Raw genomic sequence first — 17,626 nt, 5'->3', positions numbered from 1 at the left:
ATGGTTGATCATTCTTGGGTTCCACATGCATGTTTTAGCTGAAGGAAGAATACCTTAAACCTGGAGAGTTAAGACCCGTGGAATGGGTACCATGCAATATGACTTCAAAGGGTCTTCATTTGCTCACCGAACCTCTCCAATCCTATCACTGCTGCGTTTATGCCCCTGTACACATGCTTGATTCTCTTTCGGAGACATACCAATCCATAGGTTTTACGATACTTACTAGTCAGGTACATTCTTAGGCGTTTAATATGCGGTGTTGAGTCCATTTCGTTGAGCAAGGAGTAGCTCTTGTCTATTCCATATTTGGCTTAAGGAACTTTATCTGTGCTCATTTCAATCTCTGGTTTTATGCAGCACCCCAACTCACCTTTCCCCTTAAGCAAGCATAAGTTGTTTTTCTAAATTTGAGTCCCTGTTCTGTTCTGTAATTCAGTTCCTGTGTAGCCAAGTTTACATTCCGTGTATTACTGATATCTTATGATGTTTCTTTTTCTGTGTGACTTATTTCAGTTAGAATCATCATACCTGAATCCACTCATTGTGATGCTAAGGGCCTGATGACATAGATTTCATTGCTGAGTGATATTGCTTTGTAAGTAAATACCACAACTTCTTTATCCATTTTTCACTTTCTGCGATGTTGAACTTGTACTGTAAACGAGGTTCTTGTAAACAGAGGCGTCCCAAACTTTGGGGTGGCTGTGTCTTTTTGATTTTAATTTCCCTAAGCTATAGGACCATAAGTGGAAGTGCCCTAGGTTCTGTTGCTTTGTTTTTTAGATGTTTCAGGAAACACCATACACTTCTCCCGAGTGGTTGTTGGCAATTTACATCCCACCCATCAGCATAACAAGGCTCCCAGTTCTCCATGGCCTGTCCTGCCTTTCTGGATTTTACACTTTTTTCAGATGGCCCTTTTGACCGGGGGGAAGTGAGACTTCATTGTAGTGCAGATTTCCTTTGCAAGCTTGCTTGGTTGGCCAAAAAGGGCGTATGCGTTTTTTCCTGAATATATTCAGGAAAAAACGCATACGCCCTTTTTGGCCAAGTGCATCATTGTGGACGTTCTGCCTCTTTTCCTATGCTTTCAATGCATTCCAGTCTACCTCCTGAAATCGGTTTCCTGCAATTCTGCCCCACTTTCAAGTCCTCTTGGCAGCCTTACTTCAGTCTATTTTTGGACGATAGCTGTCATTTATAACTCTGCAGGTTTGTGAATTACAGTGCCCCTGAGCTCCTTTCTTCAACTCGCTTTCTTTTGAGCTGGCCGCAACACCGCATGATGGCTTCAGGCCCTAATCTGGTTCCGGCACGGCACGCTGAGCCTTTGGTTAATTCCTCTTCCTGGTGGGAAATGAGAGTTAAATTTGCCCGTCCAGACACCTCCAGCTAGTCTCTCATTGGTTCTCGCTATTCCTGTTCATCTTCCGCAGAAATTGCAAACTGGGCCAAACAGGAGTTTAAAGGGACTGACTCTCCAAGTCGGGAGAGTGTTAGTAAAGCGTCTGGAATGTTGCACCCGAGTACCAGGGAAGGAAAACTGAGACATATTTGAACACGTCTCCCGATCACATGGTTGATCATACTTGGGTTCCACATGCATGTTTTAGCTGAAGGAAGAATACCTTAAACCTGGAGAGTTGAGACCCGTGGAATGGGTACCATGCAATATGACTTCAAAGGGTCTTCATTTGCTCACCGAACCTCTCCAATCCTATCACTGCTGCGTTTATGCCCCTGTACACATGCTTGATTCTCTTTCGGAGACATAGCAATCCATAGGTTTTAAGATACTTACTAGTCAGGTACATTCTTAGGCGTTTAATATGCGGTGTTGAGTCCATTTCGTTGAGCAAGGAGTAGCTCTTGTCTATTCCATATTTGACTTAAGGAACTTTATCTGTGCTCATTTCAATCTCTGGTTTATGCAGCACCCCAACTCACCTTTACACTTAAGCAAGCATAAGTTGGTTTTCTAAATTTGAGACCCTGTTCTGTTCTGTAATTCAGTTCCTGTGTAGCCAAGTTTACATTCCGTGTATTACTGATATCTTATGATGTTTCTTTTTCTGTGTGACTTACTTCAGTTAGAATCATCATACCTGAATCCACTCATTGTGCTGCTAAGGGCCTGATGACACAGATTTCATTGCTGAGTGATATTGCTTTTTAAGTAAATACCACAACTTCTTTCCATTTTTCACTTTCTGCGATGTTGAACTTGTACTGTAAACGAGGTTCTTGTAAACAGAGCCGTTCCAAACTTGGGGTGGCTGTGTCTTTTTGATTTTAATTTCCCTAAGCTATAGGCCCCTAAGTGGAAGTGCCCTAGGCTCTGTTGCTTTGTTTTTTAGATGTTTCAGGAAACACCATACACTTCTCCCGAGTGGTTGTTGGCAATTTACATCCCGCCCATCAGCATAACAAGGCTCCCAGTTCTCCATGGCCTGTCCTGCCTTTCTGGATTTTACACTTTTTTCAGATGGCCCTTTTGACCGGGGGGAAGTGAGACTTCATTGTAGTGCAGATTTCCTTTGCAAGCTTGCTTGGTTGGCCAAAAAGGGCGTATGCGTTTTTTCCTGAATATATTCAGGAAAAAACGCATACGCACTTTTTGGCCAAGTGCATCATTGTGGACGTTCTGCCTCTTTTCCTATGCTTTCAATGCAATTCCAGTCTACCTCCTGAAATCGGTTTCCTGCAATTCTGCCCCGCTTTCAAGTCCTCTTGGCAGCCTTACTTCAGTCTATTTTTGGACGATAGCTGTCATTTATAACTCTGCAGGTTTGTGAATTACAGTGCCCCTGAGCTCCTTTCTTCAACTCGCTTTCTTGTGACCTGGCCGCAACACCGCAGGATGGCTTCAGGCCCTAATCTGGTTCCGGCACGGCACGCTGAGCCTTTGGTTATTTCCTCTTCCTGGTGGGAAATGAGAGTTAAATTTGCCCGTGCCAACACCTCCAGCTAGTCTCTCATTGGTTCTCGCTATTCCTGTTCATCTTCCGCAGAAATTGCAAAACTGGGCCAAAAAGGAGGTTAAAGGCGCTGACTCTCCAAGTGGGGAGAGTGTTAGTAAAGCGTCTGGAATGTTGCACCCGAGTACCAGGGGAGGAAAACTGAGACATATTTGAACACGTCTCCCGTTCACATGGTTGATCATTCTTGGGTTCCACATGCATGTTTTAGCTGAAGGAAGAATACCTTAAACCTGGAGAGTTAAGACCCGTGGAATGGGTACCATGCAATATGACTTCAAAGGGTCTTCATTTGCTCACCGAACCTCTCCAATCCTATCACTGCTGCGTTTATGCCCCTGTACACATGCTTGATTCTCTTTCGGAGACATAGCAATCCATAGGTTTTAAGATACTTACTAGTCAGGTACATTCTTAGGCGTTTAATATGCGGTGTTGAGTCCATTTCGTTGAGCAAGGAGTAGCTCTTGTCTATTCCATATTTGGCTTAAGGAACTTTATCTGTGCTCATTTCAATCTCTGGTTTTATGCAGCACCCCAACTCACCTTTCCCCTTAAGCAAGCATAAGTTGTTTTTCTAAATTTGAGACCCTGTTCTGTTCTGTAATTCAGTTCCTGTGTAGCCAAGTTTACATTCCGTGTATTACTGATATCTTATGATGTTTCTTTTTCTGTGTGACTTATTTCAGTTAGAATCATCATACCTGAATCCACTCATTGTGCTGCTAAGGGCCTGATGACATAGATTTCATTGCTGAGTGATATTGCTTTGTAAGTAAATACCACAACTTCTTTATCCATTTTTCACTTTCTGCGATGTTGAACTTGTACTGTAAACGAGGTTCTTGTAAACAGAGGCGTCCCAAACTTTGGGGTGGCTGTGTCTTTTTGATTTTAATTTCCCTAAGCTATAGGACCATAAGTGGAAGTGCCCTAGGTTCTGTTGCTTTGTTTTTTAGATGTTTCAGGAAACACCATACACTTCTCCCGAGTGGTTGTTGGCAATTTACATCCCACCCATCAGCATAACAAGGCTCCCAGTTCTCCATGGCCTGTCCTGCCTTTCTGGATTTTACACTTTTTTCAGATGGCCCTTTTGACCGGGGGGAAGTGAGACTTCATTGTAGTGCAGATTTCCTTTGCAAGCTTGCTTGGTTGGCCAAAAAGGGCGTATGCGTTTTTTCCTGAATATATTCAGGAAAAAACGCATACGCCCTTTTTGGCCAAGTGCATCATTGTGGACGTTCTGCCTCTTTTCCTATGCTTTCAATGCAATTCCAGTCTACCTCCTGAAATCGGTTTCCTGCAATTCTGCCCCACTTTCAAGTCCTCTTGGCAGCCTTACTTCAGTCTATTTTTGGACGATAGCTGTCATTTATAACTCTGCAGGTTTGTGAATTACAGTGCCCCTGAGCTCCTTTCTTCAACTCGCTTTCTTTTGAGCTGGCCGCAACACCGCATGATGGCTTCAGTCCCTAATCTGGTTCCGGCACGGCACGCTGAGCCTTTGGTTAATTCCTCTTCCTGGTGGGAAATGAGAGTTAAATTTGCCCGTCCAGACACCTCCAGCTAGTCTCTCATTGGTTCTCGCTATTCCTGTTCATCTTCCGCAGAAATTGCAAACTGGGCCAAACAGGAGTTTAAAGGGACTGACTCTCCAAGTCGGGAGAGTGTTAGTAAAGCGTCTGGAATGTTGCACCCGAGTACCAGGGGAGGAAAACTGAGACATATTTGAACACGTCTCCCGTTCACATGGTGGATCATACTTGGGTTCCACATGCATGTTTTAGCTGAAGGAAGAATACCTTAAACCTGGAGAGTTAAGACCCGTGTAATGGGTACCATGTAATATGAATTCAAAGGGTCTTCATTTGCTCACCGAACCTCTCTAATCCTATCAGTGCTGCGTTTATGCCCCTGTACACATGCTTGATTCTCTTTCGGAGACATAGCAATCCATAGGTTTTAAGATACTTACTAGTCAGGTACATTCTTAGGCGTTTAATATGCGGTGTTGAGTCCATTTCGTTGAGCAAGGAGTAGCTCTTGTCTATTCCATATTTGACTTAAGGAACTTTATCTGTGCTCATTTCAATCTCTGGTTTTATGCAGCACCCCAACTCACCTTTACCCTTAAGCAAGCATAAGTTGGTTTTCCAAATTTGAGACCCTGTTCTGTTCTGTAATTCAGTTCCTGTGTAGCCAAGTTTACATTCCGTGTATTACTGATATCTTATGATGTTTCTTTTTCTGTGTGACTTATTTCAGTTAGAATCATCATACCTGAATCCACTCATTGTGCTGCTAAGGGCCTGATGACATAGATTTCATTGCTGAGTGATATTGCTTTGTAAGTAAATACCACAACTTCTTTATCCATTTTTCACTTTCTGCGATGTTGAACTTGTACTGTAAACGAGGTTCTTGTAAACAGAGGCGTCCCAAACTTTGGGGTGGCTGTGTCTTTTTGATTTTAATTTCCCTAAGCTATAAGACCATAAGTGGCAGTGCCCTAGGCTCTGTTGCTTTGTTTTTTAGATGTTTCAGGAAACACCATACACTTCTCCCGAGTGTCTGTTGGCAATTTACATCCCGCCCTTCAGCATAACAAGGCTCCCAGTTCTCCATGGCCTGTCCTGCCTTTCTGGATTTTACACTTTTTTCAGATGGCCCTTTTGACCGGGGGGAAGTGAGACTTCATTGTAGTGCAGATTTCCTTTGCAAGCTTGCTTGGTTGGCCAAAAAGGGCGTATGCGTTTTTTCCTGAATATATTCAGGAAAAAACGCATACGCCCTTTTTGGCCAAGTGCATCATTGTGGACGTTCTGCCTCTTTTCCTATGCTTTCAATGCAATTCCAGTCTACCTCCTGAAATCGGTTTCCTGTAATTCTGCCCCACTTTCAAGTCCTCTTGGCAGCCTTACTTCAGTCTATTTTTGGACGATAGCTGTCATTTATAACTCTGCAGGTTTGTGAATTACAGTGCCCCTGAGCTCCTTTCTTCAACTCGCTTTCTTGTGACCTGGCCGCAACACCGCAGGATGGCTTCAGGCCCTAATCTGGTTCCGGCACGGCACGCTGAGCCTTTGGTTATTTCCTCTTCCTGGTGGGAAATGAGAGTTAAATTTGCCCGTCCAGACACCTCCAGCTAGTCTCTCATTGGTTCTCGCTATTTCTGTTCATCTTCCGCAGAAATTGCAAACTGGGCCAAACAGGAGGTTAAAGGCGCTGACTCTCCAAGTGGGGAGAGTGTTAGTAAAGCGTCTGGAATGTTGCACCCGAGTACCAGGGGAGGAAAACTGAGACATATTTGAACACGTCTCCCGTTCACATGGTTGATCATACTTGGGTTCCACATGCATGTTTTAGCTGAAGGAAGAATACCTTAAACCTGGAGAGTTGAGACCCGTGGAATGGGTACCATGCAATATGACTTCAAAGGGTCTTCATTTGCTCACCGAACCTCTCCAATCCTATCACTGCTGCGTTTATGCCCCTGTACACATGCTTGATTCTCTTTCGGAGACATAGCAATCCATAGGTTTTAAGATACTTACTAGTCAGGTACATTCTTAGACGTTTAATATGCGGTGTTGAGTCCATTTCGTTGAGCAAGGAGTAGCTCTTGTCTATTCCATATTTGACTTAAGGAACTTTATCTGTGCTCATTTCAATCTCTGGTTTTATGCAGCACCCCAACTCACCTTTCCCCTTAAGCAAGCATAAGTTGGTTTTCTAAATTTGAGACCCTGTTCTGTTCTGTAATTCAGTTCCTGTGTAGCCAAGTTTACATTCCGTGTATTACTGATATCTTATGATGTTTCTTTTTCTGTGTGACTTATTTCAGTTAGAATCATCATACCTGAATCCACTCATTGTGATGCTAAGGGCCTGATGACATAGATTTCATTGCTGAGTGATATTGCTTTGTAAGTAAATACCACAACTTCTTTATCCATTTTTCACTTTCTGCGATGTTGAACTTGTACTGTAAACGAGGTTCTTGTAAACAGAGGCGTCCCAAATTTTGGGGTGGCTGTGTCTTTTTGATTTTAATTTCCCTAAGCTATAGGACCATAAGTGGCAGTGCCCTAGGCTCTGTTGCTTTGTTTTTTAGATGTTTCAGGAAACACCATACACTTCTCCCGAGTGGTTGTTGGCAATTTACATCCCGCCCATCAGCATAATAAGGCTCCCAGTTCTCCATGGCCTGTCCTGCCTTTCTGGATTTTACACTTTTTTCAGATGGCCCTTTTGACCGGGGGGAAGTGAGACTTCATTGTAGTGCAGATTTCCTTTGCAAGCTTGCTTGGTTGGCCAAAAAGGGCGTATGCGTTTTTTCCTGAATATATTCAGGAAAAAACGCATACGCCCTTTTTGGCCAAGTGCATCATTGTGGACGTTCTGCCTCTTTTCCTATGCTTTCAATGCAATTTCAGTCTACCTCCTGAAATCGGTTTCCTGCAATTCTGCCCCGCTTTCAAGTCCTCTTGGCAGCCTTACTTCAGTCTATTTTTGGACGATAGCTGTCATTTATAACTCTGCAGGTTTGTGAATTACAGTGCCCCTGAGCTCCTTTCTTCAACTCGCTTTCTTTTGAGCTGGCCGCAACACCACAGGATGCTTCAGGCCCTAATCTGGTTCCGGTACGGCACGCTGAGCCTTTGGTTATTTCCTCTTCCTGTTGGGAAATGAGAGTTAAATTTGCCGGTCCAGACACCTCCAGCTACCCTCTCATTGGTTCTCGCTATTCCTGTTCATCTTCCGCAGAAATTGCAAACTGGGCCAAACAGGAGGTTAAAGGCGCTGACTCTCCAAGTGGGGAGAGTGTTAGTAAAGCGTCTGGAATGTTGCACCCGAGTACCAGGGGAGGAAAACTGAGACATATTTGAACACGTCTCCCGATCACATGGTTGATCATACTCTGGGTTCCACATGCATGTTTTAGCTGAAGGAAGAATACCTAAAACCTGGGTAATTGAAACCCGTGGAATGGGTACCATGCAATATGACTTCAAAGGGTCTTCATTTGCTCACCGAACCTCTCCAATCCTATCACTGCTGCGTTTATGCCCCTGTACACATGCTTGATTCTCTTTCGGAGACATAGCAATCCATAGGTTTTAAGATACTTACTAGTCAGGTACATTCTTAGGCGTTTAATATGCGGTGTTGAGTCCATTTCGTTGAGCAAGGAGTGGCTCTTGTCTATTCCATATTTGGCTTAAGGAAATTTATCTGTGCTCATTTCAATCTCTGGTTTTATGCAGCAACCCAACTCACCTTTCCCCTTAAGCAAGCATAAGTTGGTTTTCTAAATTTGAGAACCTGTTCTGTTTTGGAATTCAGTTCCTGTGTAGCCAAGTTTACATTCCATGTATTAGTGATATCTTATGATGTTTCTTTTTCTGTGTGACTTATTTCAGTTAGAATCATCGTACCTGAATCTACTCATTATGCTGCTACGTGCCTGATGACATAGATTTCATTGCTGAGTGATACTGCATTGTACGTAAATACCACAAGTTCTTTATCCATTTTTCACTTTCTGCGATGTTGAACTTGTACTGTAAACGAGGTTCTTGTAAACAGAGGCGTCCCAAACTTTGGGGTGGCTGTGTCTTTTTGATTTTAATTTCCCTAAGCTATAGGACCATAAGTGGCAGTGCCCTAGGCTCTGTTGCTTTGTTTTTTAGATGTTTCAGGAAACACCATACACTTCTCCCGAGTGTCTGTTGGCAATTTACATCCCGCCCATCAGCATAACAAGGCTCCCAGTTCTCCAAGGCCTGTCCTGCCTTTCTGGATTTTACACTTTTTTCAGATGGCCCTTTTGACCGGGGGGAAGTGAGACTTCATTGTAGTGCAGATTTCCTTTGCAAGCTTGCTTGGTTGGCCAAAAAGGGCGTATGCGTTTTTTCCTGAATATATTCAGGAAAAAACGCATACGCCCTTTTTGGCCAAGTGCATCATTGTGGACGTTCTGCCTCTTTTCCTATGCTTTCAGTGCAATTCCAGTCTACCTCCTGAAATCGGTTTCCTGCAATTCTGCCCCGCTTTCAAGTCCTCTTGGCAGCCTTACTTCAGTCTATTTTTGGACGATAGCTGTCATTTATAACTCTGCAGGTTTGTGAATTACAGTGCCCCTGAGCTCCTTTCTTCAACTCGCTTTCTTGTGACCTGGCCGCAACACCGCAGGCTGGCTTCAGGCCCTAATCTGGTTCCGGCACGGCACGCTGAGCCTTTGGTTATTTCCTCTTCCTGGTGGGAAATGAGAGTAAAATTTGCCCGTCCAGACACCTCCAGCTAGTCTCTCATTGGTTCTCGCTATTCCTGTTCATCTTCCGCAGAAATTGCAAACTGGGCCAAACAGGAGGTTAAAGGCGCTGACTCTCCAAGTGGGGAGAGTGTTAGTAAAGCGTCTGGAATGTTGCACCCGAGTACCAGGGGAGGAAAACTGAGACATATTTGAACACGTCTCCCGTTCACATGGTTGATCATACTTGGGTTCCACATGCATGTTTTAGCTGAAGGAAGAATACCTTAAACCTGGAGAGTTGAGACCCGTGGAATGGGTACCATGCAATATGACTTCAAAGGGTCTTCATTTGCTCACCGAACCTCTCCAATCCTATCACTGCTGCGTTTATGCCCCTGTACACATGCTTGATTCTCTTTCGGAGACATAGCAATCCATAGGTTTTAAGATACTTACTAGTCAGGTACATTCTTAGGCGTTTAATATGCGGTGTTGAGTCCATTTCGTTGAGCAAGGAGTAGCTCTTGTCTATTCCATATTTGACTTAAGGAACTTTATCTGTGCTCATTTCAATCTCTGGTTTATGCAGCACCCCAACTCACCTTTACCCTTAAGCAAGCATAAGTTGGTTTTCTAAATTTGAGACCCTGTTCTGTTCTGTAATTCAGTTCCTGTGTAGCCAAGTTTACATTCCGTGTATTACTGATATCTTATGATGTTTCTTTTTCTGTGTGACTTACTTCAGTTAGAATCATCATACCTGAATCCACTCATTGTGCTGCTAAGGGCCTGATGACACAGATTTCATTGCTGAGTGATATTGCTTTGTAAGTAAATACCACAACTTCTTTATCCATTTTCCACTTTCTGCGATGTTGAACTTGTACTGTAAACGAGGTTCTTGTAAACAGAGGCGTTCCAAACTTTAGGGTGGCTGTGTCTTTTTGATTTTAATTTCCCTAAGCTATAGGACCATAAGTGGCAGTGCACTAGGCTCTGTTGCTTTGTTTTTTAGATGTTTCAGGAAACACCATACACTTCTCCCGCGTGTCTGTTGGCAATTTACATCCCGCCCATCAGCATAACAAGGCTCCCAGTTCTCCATGGCCTGTCCTGCCTTTCTGGTTTTTACACTTTTTTCAGATGGCCCTTTTGACCGGGGGGAAGTGAGACTTCATTGTAGTGCAGATTTCCTTTGCAAGCTTGCTTGGTTGGCCAAAAAGGGCGTATGCGTTTTTTCCTGAATATATTCAGGAAAAAACGCATACGCCCTTTTTGGCCAAGTGCATCATTGTGGACGTTCTGCCTCTTTTCCTATGCTTTCAATGCAATTCCAGTCTACCTCCTGAAATCGGTTTCCTGCAATTCTGCCCCGCTTTCAAGTCCTCTTGGCAGCCTTACTTCAGTCTATTTTTGGACGATAGCTGTCATTTATAACTCTGCAGGTTTGTGAATTACAGTGCCCCTGAGCTCCTTTCTTCAACTCACTTTCTTGTGACCTGGCCGCAACACCGCAGGATGGCTTCAGGCCCTAATCTGGTTCCGGCACGGCATGCTGAGCCTTTGGTTATTTCCTCTTCCTGGTGGGAAATGAGAGTTAAATTTGCCCGTCCAGACACCTCCAGCTAGTCTCTCATTGGTTCTCGCTATTCCTGTTCATCTTCCGCAGAAATTGCAAACTGGGCCAAACAGGAGGTTAAAGGCGCTGACTCTCCAAGTGGGGAGAGTGTTAGTAAAGCGTCTGGAATGTTGCACCCGAGTACCAGGGGAGGAAAACTGAGACATATTTGAACACGTCTCCCATTCACATGGTTGATCATACTTGGGTTCCACATGCATGTTTTAGCTGAAGGAAGAATACCTTAAACCTGGAGAGTTAAGACCCGTGTAACGGGTACCATGCAATATGACTTCAAAGGGTCTTCATTTGCTCACCGAACCTCTCCAATCCTATCACTGCTGCGTTTATGCCCCTGTACACATGCTTGATTCTCTTTTGGAGACATAGCAATCCATAGGTTTTAAGATACTTACTAGTCAGGTACATTCTTAGGCGTTTAATATGCGGTGTTGAGTCCATTTCGTTGAGCAAGGAGTAGCTCTTGTCTAATCCATATTTGACTTAAGGAACTTTATCTGTGCTCATTTCAATCTCTGGTTTTATGCAGCACCCCAACTCACCTTTACCCTTAAGCAAGCATAAGTTGGTTTTCTAAATTTGAGACCCTGTTCTGTTCTGTAATTCAGTTCCTGTGTAGCCAAGTTTACATTCCGTGTATTACTGATATCTTATGATGTTTCTTTTTCTGTGTGACTTACTTCAGTTAGAATCATCATACCTGAATCCACTCATTGTGCTGCTAAGGGCCTGATGACACAGATTTCATTGCTGAGTGATATTGCTTTGTAAGTAAATACCACAACTTCTTTATCCATTTTTCACTTTCTGCGATGTTGAACTTGTACTGTAAACGAGGTTCTTGTAAACAGAGGCGTCCCAAACTTTGGGGTGGCTGTGTCTTTTTGATTTTAATTTCCCTAAGCTATAAGACCATAAGTGGCAGTGCCCTAGGCTCTGTTGCTTTGTTTTTTAGATGTTTCAGGAAACACCATACACTTCTCCCGAGTGTCTGTTGGCAATTTACATCCCGCCCATCAGCATAACAAGGCTCCCAGTTCTCCATGGCCTGTCCTGCCTTTCTGGATTTTACACTTTTTTCAGATGGCCCTTTTGACCGGGGGGAAGTGAGACTTCATTGTAGTGCAGATTTCCTTTGCAAGCTTGCTTGGTTGGCCAAAAAGGGCGTATGCGTTTTTTCCTGAATATATTCAGGAAAAAACGCATACGCCCTTTTTGGCCAAGTGCATCATTGTGGACGTTCTGCCTCTTTTCCTATGCTTTCAATGCAATTCCAGTCTACCTCCTGAAATCGGTTTCCTGTAATTCTGCCCCACTTTCAAGTCCTCTTGGCAGCCTTACTTCAGTCTATTTTTGGACGATAGCTGTCATTTATAACTCTGCAGGTTTGTGAATTACAGTGCCCCTGAGCTCCTTTCTTCAACTCGCTTTCTTGTGACCTGGCCGCAACACCGCAGGATGGCTTCAGGCCCTAATCTGGTTCCGGCACGGCACGCTGAGCCTTTGGTTATTTCCTCTTCCTGGTGGGAAATGAGAGTTAAATTTGCCCGTCCAGACACCTCCAGCTAGTCTCTCATTGGTTCTCGCTATTTCTGTTCATCTTCCGCAGAAATTGCAAACTGGGCCAAACAGGAGGTTAAAGGCGCTGACTCTCCAAGTGGGGAGAGTGTTAGTAAAGCGTCTGGAATGTTGCACCCGAGTACCAGGGGAGGAAAACTGAGACATATTTGAACACGTCTCCCGTTCACATGGTTGATCATACTTGGGTTCCACATGCATGTTTTAGCTGAAGGAAGAATACCTTAAACCTGGAGAGTTGAGACCCGTGGAATGGGTACCATGCAATATGACTTCAAAGGGTCTTCATTTGCTCACCGAACCTCTCCAATCCTATCACTGCTGCGTTTATGCCCCTGTACACATGCTTGATTCTCTTTCGGAGACATAGCAATCCATAGGTTTTAAGATACTTACTAGTCAGGTACATTCTTAGACGTTTAATATGCGGTGTTGAGTCCATTTCGTTGAGCAAGGAGTAGCTCTTGTCTATTCCATATTTGACTTAAGGAACTTTATCTGTGCTCATTTCAATCTCTGGTTTTATGCAGCACCCCAACTCACCTTTCCCCTTAAGCAAGCATAAGTTGGTTTTCTAAATTTGAGACCCTGTTCTGTTCTGTAATTCAGTTCCTGTGTAGCCAAGTTTACATTCCGTGTATTACTGATATCTTATGATGTTTCTTTTTCTGTGTGACTTATTTCAGTTAGAATCATCATACCTGAATCCACTCATTGTGATGCTAAGGGCCTGATGACATAGATTTCATTGCTGAGTGATATTGCTTTGTAAGTAAATACCACAACTTCTTTATCCATTTTTCACTTTCTGCGATGTTGAACTTGTACTGTAAACGAGGTTCTTGTAAACAGAGGCGTCCCAAACTTTGGGGTGGCTGTGTCTTTTTGATTTTAATTTCCCTAAGCTATAGGACCATAAGTGGCAGTGCCCTAGGCTCTGTTGCTTTGTTTTTTAGATGTTTCAGGAAACACCATACACTTCTCCCGAGTGGTTGTTGGCAATTTACATCCCGCCCATCAGCATAATAAGGCTCCCAGTTCTCCATGGCCTGTCCTGCCTTTCTGGATTTTACACTTTTTTCAGATGGCCCTTTTGACCGGGGGGAAGTGAGACTTCATTGTAGTGCAGATTTCCTTTGCAAGCTTGCTTGGTTGGCCAAAAAGGGCGTATGCGTTTTTTCCTGAATATATTCAGGAAAAAACGCATACGCCCTTTTTGGCCAAGTGCATCATTGTGGACGTTCTGCCTCTTTTCCTATGCTTTCAATGCAATTTCAGTCTACCTCCTGAAATCGGTTTCCTGCAATTCTGCCCCGCTTTCAAGTCCTCTTGGCAGCCTTACTTCAGTCTATTTTTGGACGATAGCTGTCATTTATAACTCTGCAGGTTTGTGAATTACAGTGCCCCTGAGCTCCTTTCTTCAACTCGCTTTCTTTTGAGCTGGCCGCAACACCACAGGATGGCTTCAGGCCCTAATCTGGTTCCGGTACGGCACGCTGAGCCTTTGGTTATTTCCTCTTCCTGTTGGGAAATGAGAGTTAAATTTGCCGGTCCAGACACCTCCAGCTACCCTCTCATTGGTTCTCGCTATTCCTGTTCATCTTCCGCAGAAATTGCAAACTGGGCCAAACAGGAGGTTAAAGGCGCTGACTCTCCAAGTGGGGAGAGTGTTAGTAAAGCGTCTGGAATGTTGCACCCGAGTACCAGGGGAGGAAAACTGAGACATATTTGAACACGTCTCCCGATCACATGGTTGATCATACTCTGGGTTCCACATGCATGTTTTAGCTGAAGGAAGAATACCTAAAACCTGGGTAATTGAAACCCGTGGAATGGGTACCATGCAATATGACTTCAAAGGGTCTTCATTTGCTCACCGAACCTCTCCAATCCTATCACTGCTGCGTTTATGCCCCTGTACACATGCTTGATTCTCTTTCGGAGACATAGCAATCCATAGGTTTTAAGATACTTACTAGTCAGGTACATTCTTAGGCGTTTAATATGCGGTGTTGAGTCCATTTCGATGAGCAAGGAGTGGCTCTTGTCTATTCCATATTTGGCTTAAGGAAATTTATCTGTGCTCATTTCAATCTCTGGTTTTATGCAGCAACCCAACTCACCTTTCCCCTTAAGCAAGCATAAGTTGGTTTTCTAAATTTGAGAACCTGTTCTGTTTTGGAATTCAGTTCCTGTGTAGCCAAGTTTACATTCCATGTATTAGTGATATCTTATGATGTTTCTTTTTCTGTGTGACTTATTTCAGTTAGAATCATCGTACCTGAATCTACTCATTATGCTGCTACGTGCCTGATGACATAGATTTCATTGCTGAGTGATACTGCATTGTACGTAAATACCACAAGTTCTTTATCCATTTTTCACTTTCTGCGATGTTGAACTTGTACTGTAAACGAGGTTCTTGTAAACAGAGGCATCCCAAACTTTGGGGTGGCTGTGTCTTTTTGATTTTAATTTCCCTAAGCTATAGGACCATAAGTGGCAGTGCCCTAGGCTCTGTTGCTTTGTTTTTTAGATGTTTCAGGAAACACCATACACTTCTCCCGAGTGTCTGTTGGCAATTTACATCCCGCCCATCAGCATAACAAGGCTCCCAGTTCTCCATGGCCTGTCCTGCCTTTCTGGATTTTACACTTTTTTCAGATGGCCCTTTTGACCGGGGGGAAGTGAGACTTCATTGTAGTGCAGATTTCCTTTGCAAGCTTGCTTGGTTGGCCAAAAAGGGCGTATGCGTTTTTTCCTGAATATATTCAGGAAAAAACGCATACGCCCTTTTTGGCCAAGTGCATCATTGTGGACGTTCTGCCTCTTTTCCTATGCTTTCAATGCAATTCCAGTCTACCTCCTGAAATCGGTTTCCTGCAATTCTGCCCCGCTTTCAAGTCCTCTTGGCAGCCTTACTTCAGTCTATTTTTGGACGATAGCTGTCATTTATAACTCTGCAGGTTTGTGAATTACAGTGCCCCTGAGCTCCTTTCTTCAACTCGCTTTCTTGTGACCTGGCCGCAACACCGCAGGCTGGCTTCAGGCCCTAATCTGGTTCCGGCACGGCACGCTGAGCCTTTGGTTATTTCCTCTTCCTGGTGGGAAATGAGAGTAAAATTTGCCCGTCCAGACACCTCCAGCTAGTCTCTCATTGGTTCTCGCTATTCCTGTTCATCTTCCGCAGAAATTGCAAACTGGGCCAAACAGGAGGTTAAAGGCGCTGACTCTCCAAGTGGGGAGAGTGTTAGTAAAGCGTCTGGAATGTTGCACCCGAGTACCAGGGGAGGAAAACTGAGACATATTTGAACACGTCTCCCGTTCACATGGTTGATCATACTTGGGTTCCACATGCATGTTTTAGCTGAAGGAAGAATACCTTAAACCTGGAGAGTTGAGACCCGTGGAATGGGTACCATGCAATATGACTTCAAAGGGTCTTCATTTGCTCACCGAACCTCTCCAATCCTATCACTGCTGCGTTTATGCCCCTGTACACATGCTTGATTCTCTTTCGGGGACATAGCAATCCATAGGTTTTAAGATACTTACTAGTCAGGTACATTCTTAGGCGTTTAATATGCGGTGTTGAGTCCATTTCGTTGAGCAAGGAGTAGCTCTTGTCTATTCCATATTTGACTTAAGGAACTTTATCTGTGCTCATTTCAATCTCTGGTTTATGCAGCACCCCAACTCACCTTTACCCTTAAGCAAGCATAAGTTGGTTTTCTAAATTTGAGACCCTGTTCTGTTCTGTAATTCAGTTCCTGTGTAGCCAAGTTTACATTCCGTGTATTACTGATATCTTATGATGTTTCTTTTTCTGTGTGACTTACTTCAGTTAGAATCATCATACCTGAATCCACTCATTGTGCTGCTAAGGGCCTGATGACACAGATTTCATTGCTGAGTGATATTGCTTTGTAAGTAAATACCACAACTTCTTTATCCATTTTCCACTTTCTGCGATGTTGAACTTGTACTGTAAACGAGGTTCTTGTAAACAGAGGCGTTCCAAACTTTAGGGTGGCTGTGTCTTTTTGATTTTAATTTCCCTAAGCTATAGGACCATAAGTGGCAGTGCACTAGGCTCTGTTGCTTTGTTTTTTAGATGTTTCAGGAAACACCATACACTTCTCCCGCGTGTCTGTTGGCAATTTACATCCCGCCCATCAGCATAACAAGGCTCCCAGTTCTCCATGGCCTGTCCTGCCTTTCTGGTTTTTACACTTTTTTCAGATGGCCCTTTTGACCGGGGGGAAGTGAGACTTCATTGTAGTGCAGATTTCCTTTGCAAGCTTGCTTGGTTGGCCAAAAAGGGCGTATGCGTTTTTTCCTGAATATATTCAGGAAAAAACGCATACGCCCTTTTTGGCCAAGTGCATCATTGTGGACGTTCTGCCTCTTTTCCTATGCTTTCAATGCAATTCCAGTCTACCTCCTGAAATCGGTTTCCTGCAATTCTGCCCCACTTTCAAGTCCTCTTGGCAGCCTTACTTCAGTCTATTTTTGGACGATAGCTGTCATTTATAACTCTGCAGGTTTGTGAATTACAGTGCCCCTGAGCTCCTTTCTTCAACTCGCTTTCTTGTGACCTGGCCGCAACACCGCAGGATGGCTTCAGGCCCTAATCTGGTTCCGGCACGGCACGCTGAGCCTTTGGTTATTTCCTCTTCCTGGTGGGAAATGAGAGTTAAATTTGCCCGTCCAGACACCTCCAGCTAGTCTCTCATTGGTTCTCGCTATTCCTGTTCATCTTCCGCAGAAATTGCAAACTGGGCCAAACAGGAGGTTAAAGGCGCTGACTCTCCAAGTGGGGAGAGTGTTAGTAAAGCGTCTGGAATGTTGCACCCGAGTACCAGGGGAGGAAAACTGAGACATATTTGAACACGTCTCCCATTCACATGGTTGATCATACTTGGGTTCCACATGCATGTTTTAGCTGAAGGAAGAATACCTTAAACCTGGAGAGTTAAGACCCGTGTAACGGGTACCATGCAATATGACTTCAAAGGGTCTTCATTTGCTCACCGAACCTCTCCAATCCTATCACTGCTGCGTTTATGCCCCTGTACACATGCTTGATTCTCTTTCGGAGACATAGCAATCCATAGGTTTTAAGATACTTACTAGTCAGGTACATTCTTAGGCGTTTAATATGCGGTG

The 17,626-nt window shown here is 43.9% G+C and overlaps 1 long non-coding RNA gene across 1 annotated transcript in view; it reads left to right on the top strand.

Annotated features, from left to right (window-relative positions):
- The window catches only part of LOC307181250, a 356,489-nt gene that overhangs the window by 33,379 nt on the left and 305,484 nt on the right, over positions 1–17,626 (top strand). Inside the window, exon 3 of the long non-coding RNA XR_013826225.1 lies at positions 2,098–2,179. This is a non-coding gene — a long non-coding RNA (uncharacterized lncRNA). The remainder of the gene's footprint in view (positions 1–2,097; positions 2,180–17,626) is intronic.

This window comes from Stenella coeruleoalba, assembly GCF_951394435.1.
Source record: "Stenella coeruleoalba genome assembly, contig: scaffold_120, whole genome shotgun sequence".
Classification (NCBI taxonomy): Eukaryota; Metazoa; Chordata; class Mammalia; order Artiodactyla; family Delphinidae; genus Stenella; species Stenella coeruleoalba.
The sequence above is the reverse complement of the archived record's forward strand: the minus strand, read 5'-3'. Positions and strand labels throughout refer to the sequence as shown.